Raw genomic sequence first — 7,102 nt, forward strand, 5'->3', positions numbered from 1 at the left:
TAATCTGCCTCTCTGTGTGTCGGGCCTGGACCTTAATGTGTTCTGCTGTTCGATCAAACTTCACTTGAACTCTTTTGCAAACCTTTAACTTCTTCTTTAAGGGCTCCAGAGTTTCCTGAAGTTCCTTCTTGTGTTGTTGTGCAGCTTCATCGATGGGTCTGAATCTGTGATTGTTGTGTTTTTCTGAGTCTCTGCAGATGAGACACACTGGCACTGTGCTCTGCTCTCTGAAGACTTCCTGACAGACCGGACAGCAGAGATCCTCCTCTGATCTGGAAGCCATTGAGTCTGTGAGTGAAGCTGAAAACAGCACACAGGCAGTACAGTCAGTCCTGGCTCCCCTCCCTCCTCTACTACCACTGCAGGAACACAGAGAGAGTTATTCCCTGTACTGTGAGGACACATTCAGCATTGTGCAGTAAATCCAGATCATCCCAGTTAAATGATTACATGGATGTGAGTGTGGTCGTCAGAGCAGCACTGATCAGTGTCAGGTTATAATGACCAAGGTGTACACAAACACTAAGTTTGAGTGTGTGCAGTGAGACTTCAGTCAAAGCATTTAACTGACGTGTGAAAAATAAGCTGAACTCTACAGCTTGTTGTGGTCCCCTGTGGCTTGACAGCCTTCCAGCTGTTCTCCAGCATTTTCATTTACAGTCATAAAATATCTCCACATGTTGCTCCTCTTTCTCTCTCTCTGCAGTCCAAATGCGTCTTCTGAGTGCATCTGAGTCACGTGACGGCACAGTAACAAATCCCAGCAGGGCAGGAAGAAGGGGGCGGAGCAAAGTGCGTCTGCCGCATAAGAAGAGGTGTTCACACAGACAGAGCTGCTGTTTCATCCACAACGAGTAAATAGTGAACCTCCAGGAGAGAAACAAACTAAAGTATCGATCATATACCACTACCAACGTTTGGATCGATATTCCATGTATGCCTTGCCTGCTAGCATCTTGCACCCTGCTGTTATGTGCTGGATTGTCTCTGGGGCATCTTTACACAGCCTGCACCTGGGGTCTTGCCTGGTGTGATAGACCCCAGCCTCTATGGATCTTGTATTCTTGTGCTGCCATGATTAGTGCCTCTGTGCTGTCTTTCAGTCCAGCTTTGTCCAGCCACTGGTAGGATTTCTGGATATCAGCCACCTCCTCTATCTGCCGGTGGTACATACCGTGCAGGGCCCTGTCCTTCCATGATGGTTCCTCGTCTCCCTCCTCTTTCTTGGGTTTCTGCTGCCTGAGGTATTCACTGAGCACGCTGTCAGTTGGGGCCATCTTCGTGATGTATTCGTGGATGTTTCTTGTCTCATCCTGGACTGTGGTGCTGACACTCACCAGTCCCGGCCCCTTCCTTCCGCTTAGCGTACAGCCTCAGGGTGCTGGACTTGGGGTGAAACCCTCCATGCATGGTAAGGAGCTTTCTTGTCTTTATGTCAGTGGCTTCTATCTCCTCCTTTGGCCAGCCTATTACCCCAGCAGGGTACCTGATCACGGGCAGGGCGTAGGTGTTGATGGCCCTGATCTTGTTCTTACCGTTCAGCTGACTCCTCAGGACTTGCCTGACCCTCTGCAGGTACTTGGTGGTTGCAGCTTTCCTAGCGGCCTCTTCATGGTTCCCATTAAACATGCGGGATCCCCAGGTACTTGTAACTGTCCTCTATGTCTGCAATGTTGCCTTCTGGTAGCTCGATCATCTCAGTTCTGACTACCTTCCCTCTCTTTGTTACCATCCGACTACACTTCTCCAGTCCGAATGACATTCCAATGTCACTGCGGTATATCCTGGTAGTGTGTATCAGTGAATCGATGTCTCGTTCACTCTTGGCATACAGCTTGATGTCATCCATGTACAGGAGGTGGCTGACAACCGCTCCGTTCCGTAGTCGGTATCCGTAGCCAGTCTTGTTAATGATCTCACTGAGGGGTTCAGGCCTATGCAGAACAGCAGTGGGGACAGAGCATCTCCTTGGTAGATCCCGCACTTGATGGTGACTTGTGCTATGGGCTTGGAGTTGGCCTCTAGTGTTGTATGCCACATCCCCATTGAGTTCCTGATGAAGGCTCTTAGGGTCCTGTTGATCTTGTACAATTCTAGGCATTCCAGTATCCAGCTGTGGGGCATTGAGTCATAGGCCTTCTTGTAATCAATCCAGGCTGTGCACAGGTTGGTCAGTCTGGTCTTGCAGTCTCGGCTGACTGTTCTGTCTACCAGTAGCTGGTGTTTTACGCCTCTGGTATTCTTGCCATATATTCAATCACATTTGCAATGTGTGTATGAAAATAAGTATAAATACTTATTTAATAAAAGCTCACAAAATACCACTAATAAAAGGCCGGTTAGAATAATGTATTTCCCACAAATCACTGCCTCTGTTTGTATCTCTGTCACTGCAGGACCAACGTGGATCGAGAAGTCAGCGCTCTCAGGAGGCCGACAATTTTGTTGAAGAAAGAAGTGGAAGAAAAAAATACAACAGTGACGAGTTTGGGAAAGATTTTACTGTGAAAGCTTCCAAAAAAATGCATCAGGTCATCCACACCGGAGAGAGACCATTCAGCTGTGGAGACTGTGGAAAGTCTTTTACGCAGTCTGGAAACTTAAAAGCACACCAACTCATCCACAGTGGAGAGAGACCGTTCAGGTGTGACGAGTGTGGAAAGTCTTTTGCCACGTCTGGAAACTTAAAATCACACCAACTCCTCCACACTGGAGTTAAAGCGTACACCTGTGATCAGTGTGGCAGAGCTTTTACTCACAGTTACAGCTTACAGAGTCATCTAGTTACCCACTCTGGAATTAAGGCATACAGCTGTGACATTTGTGGAAAAACTTTCAGCCTGATAGGGAGCCGAAACATTCACCTACGCATTCACACCAGACATGATGTGTACAGCTGTGATCAGTGTGGTAAACAGTTTACTACAAACACAGAGTTACGACGTCACATGTTTACCCACACTGAGGAACGACCTTATAAATGTGGCCTGTGTGAGAAGACTTTTAAATCTCCACGTTACCTGAAAGCACACCAACAGATCCACACCAGAAAGACTCTACAAGTGCAGTTACTGTGAGGTATGTATTTATATTTTTATCTTGTCAGCCCGACTGTTTGAAACAACTCTGCTCATCAAAGTGTGTTAGCATGTTAGCAATTCTACTGGCAGCTCTGAATGATTATTCAGACTCTAATCACAGGTTTTTAGGGATAGTGTTTGAGAATTGTGTTATTGTTATTGTAGCATTAAACTAGTATTACTTTAATGTTTTTACTCTTATCGTTTTTATAGCACATTAAATTGAGCTGAGTGTGATAATGTAAACAGTAAAATGTAATTGGACTTTGGCAGAGATGCTCTTTATTTCAGGTGACGTTCAGGATAAAAATGTTGAAGGACTGACTTACACTGTCTTTGTGTTTTTGTTTAGAAGCAGAGCGACACAGATGGATCAAGTTCTCAACCCTGTCATCGCTGTGGGAAAGACTTTTGTTGTGACCTTTGTGGAAAAACTTTAAGTCATTGAAGGACTCTGAAAATACATCAACGTAGACACACTGGAGACAAAATGAACTACTGTAAAGAATGCGGGAGAGGCTTCACCACTTCAAAGGACTTCAAACAATATGAACTCCTTCACAGTGGCGTTAAAAAGCATGTCTGCGATCAGTGTGGGTCATCCTTCATCAGTGCACGTCAGCTTGAAAAGCATAAACGAGTCCACACATGAGAGAAACCATACAAGTGCAGACACTGTGACAAAACCTTTTCACAATCATGTGATCATACTAAGCATGAACGCAGACACATGAAAGAGAACTTCATCACGGCGCCCCCCGTGTGCGGCAGCCTGTTACAGCAGCTCTGCTCGTTCTGAGTTTCTTTCTTTCTTATCTTTTTCTTCTCGTAATTTTTTATAACTAACGTATTAGTAATTAGATAACAAATTTGCCACGTGTGGGACTAATAAAGGTTATCTTATCTTATCTGTGAAAGAGTTTGAGTAATCTCGGTTCATACTCCACTCAGAAACGATTCCATGTTACAAATAAACTGTTACGTCTTGATTCCTGCTTTTACGTTAATCTTGTAAACAGTACATTTGCATAACGACTGAAACCGGCCCAATGAATGAACAATGGGCTGTGAGGTCAATTTCTTCATCATTAATATCCAAATTCTTATGAGCATTGATCAACAACCACTGGTCAATGGCCATGAGTACCATTCACAGAGTAAAAATTTGCATAATGATTATGAAGTTTACTGTTACCAATGTTCAAAAACATTTACTAAATTATCTTCTCTGTGCAAACATCAGCGTGATGCAGGACTGAAATCATTGCCATCTCTGGATCACAGTGAATCTGCAGAGACAGAAAGATCCTCTTCTGGTTTCAGGGTCAGACTTAAACCCTTGAGATCAGGCTCCACAGAGTTCAGGTGGAGTCTTCTGCAAAGATCTGATGAGGCACCTATGAATGAAAATGTGCCTCTTGTTACATTTTAAGCTTTCTAAACTGTTCTACTGTAGTGTTTGTGTTGAGTGGTTCGCTTTGTTCCAGCAGTTTGATTAAGAAATCTGTTTCCTGTTATATTTTTAATGAATGCATTGATCCATGTGTTCTGCAGATTTTTTTTTTCAGTTTGTTTGTGTAATGAAATCCTGCAACAATTAAACCAAAATTTTATATGTTAAATAAAGAAATGGTTTACTGACAAAGAGTTTGAGCCGTGATGTCATTTCCTGTCTATCAGAGCAGCACCTGAAGTGACCAGTGTTTAAAGTCAGAGTCAAATTTTGTGTCAGCATGACCTTGTGAAAACTGCTTGGCGATGCTTCACTACGTTATCTGCTAACTGTTAGGGTGTAGAAGGACGAAACTCCCAGGGTGACCAGTGGCAGGAGCTTCCTGATGCAGAGAGTTGAGTGTGGGGATATAAAGAGAAGCTGAGGCATCCCAAGGTTAAAGCTGGCATAACTGAACTTTAATGTTTGATGTGTGTTTTGGCTCTCCTGCGCACAGTAATTAATAGCTTGAACACAGCAGAGCTTGATATAAAGACCTGGGTGACAACTAACTTTATGCTGCTGATTATACTTGGCCCTAAAATACCTAGAAATATGGTATCTAACCAGATACTTGCTCTGGATGGCATTACCTTGGTCTCCAGTAACACCTTGGAGTAATATTTGACCAGGACATTAAACAAATATTTAGGGCTGTGTGATGAACCAAGTTGAAAAAAAGCAGAAGGAGTCACAAGAATTATTAGAAAAACAGAGTTTTCATTCATTTAACCCAAATATTATATTTACAAAAGTAATTAATGTTAAGCTCATAAAAAATGTCAAAGAAACAAAACTGAACTCAGGCAAAGAACTGCAAACTTAACAAACCAAATGACTGCACAAGGAAATATAACTGACCTAAACAAACATAACTGACCTAAACATGAAATGGCACAGAAGGGTAAATATATTGTCTGATCAGACCACTATGACACACGAGGAGTTTTTCCTTTCCAGTCACCTTTCTCACTCACTATGTGTTAATAGACCTCTCTGCATTGAATCATATCTGTTATTAATCTCTGTCTCTCTTCCACAGCATGTCTTTATCCTGTTTTCCTTCTCTGACCCCAACCGGTCGCAGCAGATGGCCCCGCCCCTCCCTGAGCCTGGTTCTGCTGGAGGTTTCTTCCTGTTAAAAGGGAGTTTTTCCTTCTCACTGTCGCCAAAGTGCTTGCTCATAGGGGGTCTATGATTGTTGGGCTTTTCTCTGTATCTGCTGTACAATATAAAGCGTCTTGAGGCTATTTTTCTTGTGATTTGGCGCTATATAGATACAATTGAATTGAATTGGTTCTTTAGTATTTCTACAAGGTTAAACTGCTTCCTCACATCTGCTTCATGAGTATGAAGGGTTGTAGTGGGAGAAGGTGGTGTGAAATCCTCATAGGTGTGAAGTGAGGAGGTTGCTCCTGTGGGTGAAGTCTTTCATAGCATCTGTTGTGGGGGGAGTGGGGAAGGTGGGGGGATGGGGTTGCTGTTGCTGGGGGTGGCTGTATCTCAGGAGGTAGAGCAGGTCACCTACTGATCGCAAGGAGGTTCGATCCCAGGCTCCTCCAGTCTGCATGCCAAGTATCCTTGGGCGAGATACTAACGCCAAGTTGCTCTCCGATGCATCCATCGGAGTATGAATGTGTGTGAGTGTAGTGAGAAAGCACTCAGTATAGAGGTATTGCTTGTGAGAATGGGTGTGACTGTGTGAATGTGGCGTGTTGTATAGAGTGCTTTGAGTACTCTGGGAGAGTAGAAAAGTGCTCTATAAGAATCAGTCCATTTACCATTTACCATGAGTGACCAAAGTGTCTCTATTGTTGGGGAATTCTCTATTGAGTTGTGAAAGCTGCTTGATGTCTCATCAAACCAGCAGTAAGAGTCGTTGAGGGCGTTGGCCAACAGTGGAGTGGGGCTGTGTGCTTCCTGAAGTGAAAATCTGGCATTTAGTCAGCTGTGAGCGAGTCTTTCCCAGTGCCCGCCCCCAGGCCCCGGCTGCAGCTCGGAGCTGGGAGAAGGCGAAACAAGTGAGCCGCATGGAACTATTTCAAAGTGAACGAAGACGCGAAAACAAAGGCAGACTGCATATAGTGCTCAGCTCAGCAAACAGTTATCCTTTGTCCTCCCTGGTGAATCTGACTTTAAGGACACCTGCAAACCCATTAATCTGACTTTGTAGCTATACCATTCTGGTCATGTGATCATGTGGTTTGTAGGAACACTCCTCTTCCTCAGAGGATCCACCTGTGCTTCCTCTCCTCTCTCCTCCACCTGTTACAGTGAGGGAACGTCCTCCATGATGGAGGAGCTGCTGGAAAGTGCTGAGAGTTTCCTCCAGAGTGAGACCTCTGTCACAGTTCAGAGGATCTACGGCAGCAGAGACCTTCATGGACACTAAAAGTCTCAAACACACAACAACAACATCACACTGACTCCACTCTGACATCACTGATCAATAATCAAAGAACACACAGATCAAACTGATTGATCAGCCATCAGAGGAGTCGGATCAATGGAGCTGCTTCTGTTCCTGATG

At 44.3% G+C, this 7,102-nt stretch overlaps 1 long non-coding RNA gene across 1 annotated transcript; it reads left to right on the plus strand.

Annotated features, from left to right (window-relative positions):
- The first annotated feature begins 2,274 nt into the window (after positions 1-2,274).
- LOC120438431 lies at positions 2,275-3,566 on the plus strand. The gene is made up of 2 exons (XR_005611887.1): positions 2,275-3,078; positions 3,433-3,566. It is a non-coding gene; the product is annotated as an uncharacterized LOC120438431 (long non-coding RNA).
- Positions 3,567-7,102: the final 3,536 nt, after the last annotated feature.

The sequence above is a fragment of the Oreochromis aureus genome, linkage group 3, assembly GCF_013358895.1.
Source record: "Oreochromis aureus strain Israel breed Guangdong linkage group 3, ZZ_aureus, whole genome shotgun sequence".
NCBI lineage: Eukaryota > Metazoa > Chordata > Actinopteri > Cichliformes > Cichlidae > Oreochromis > Oreochromis aureus.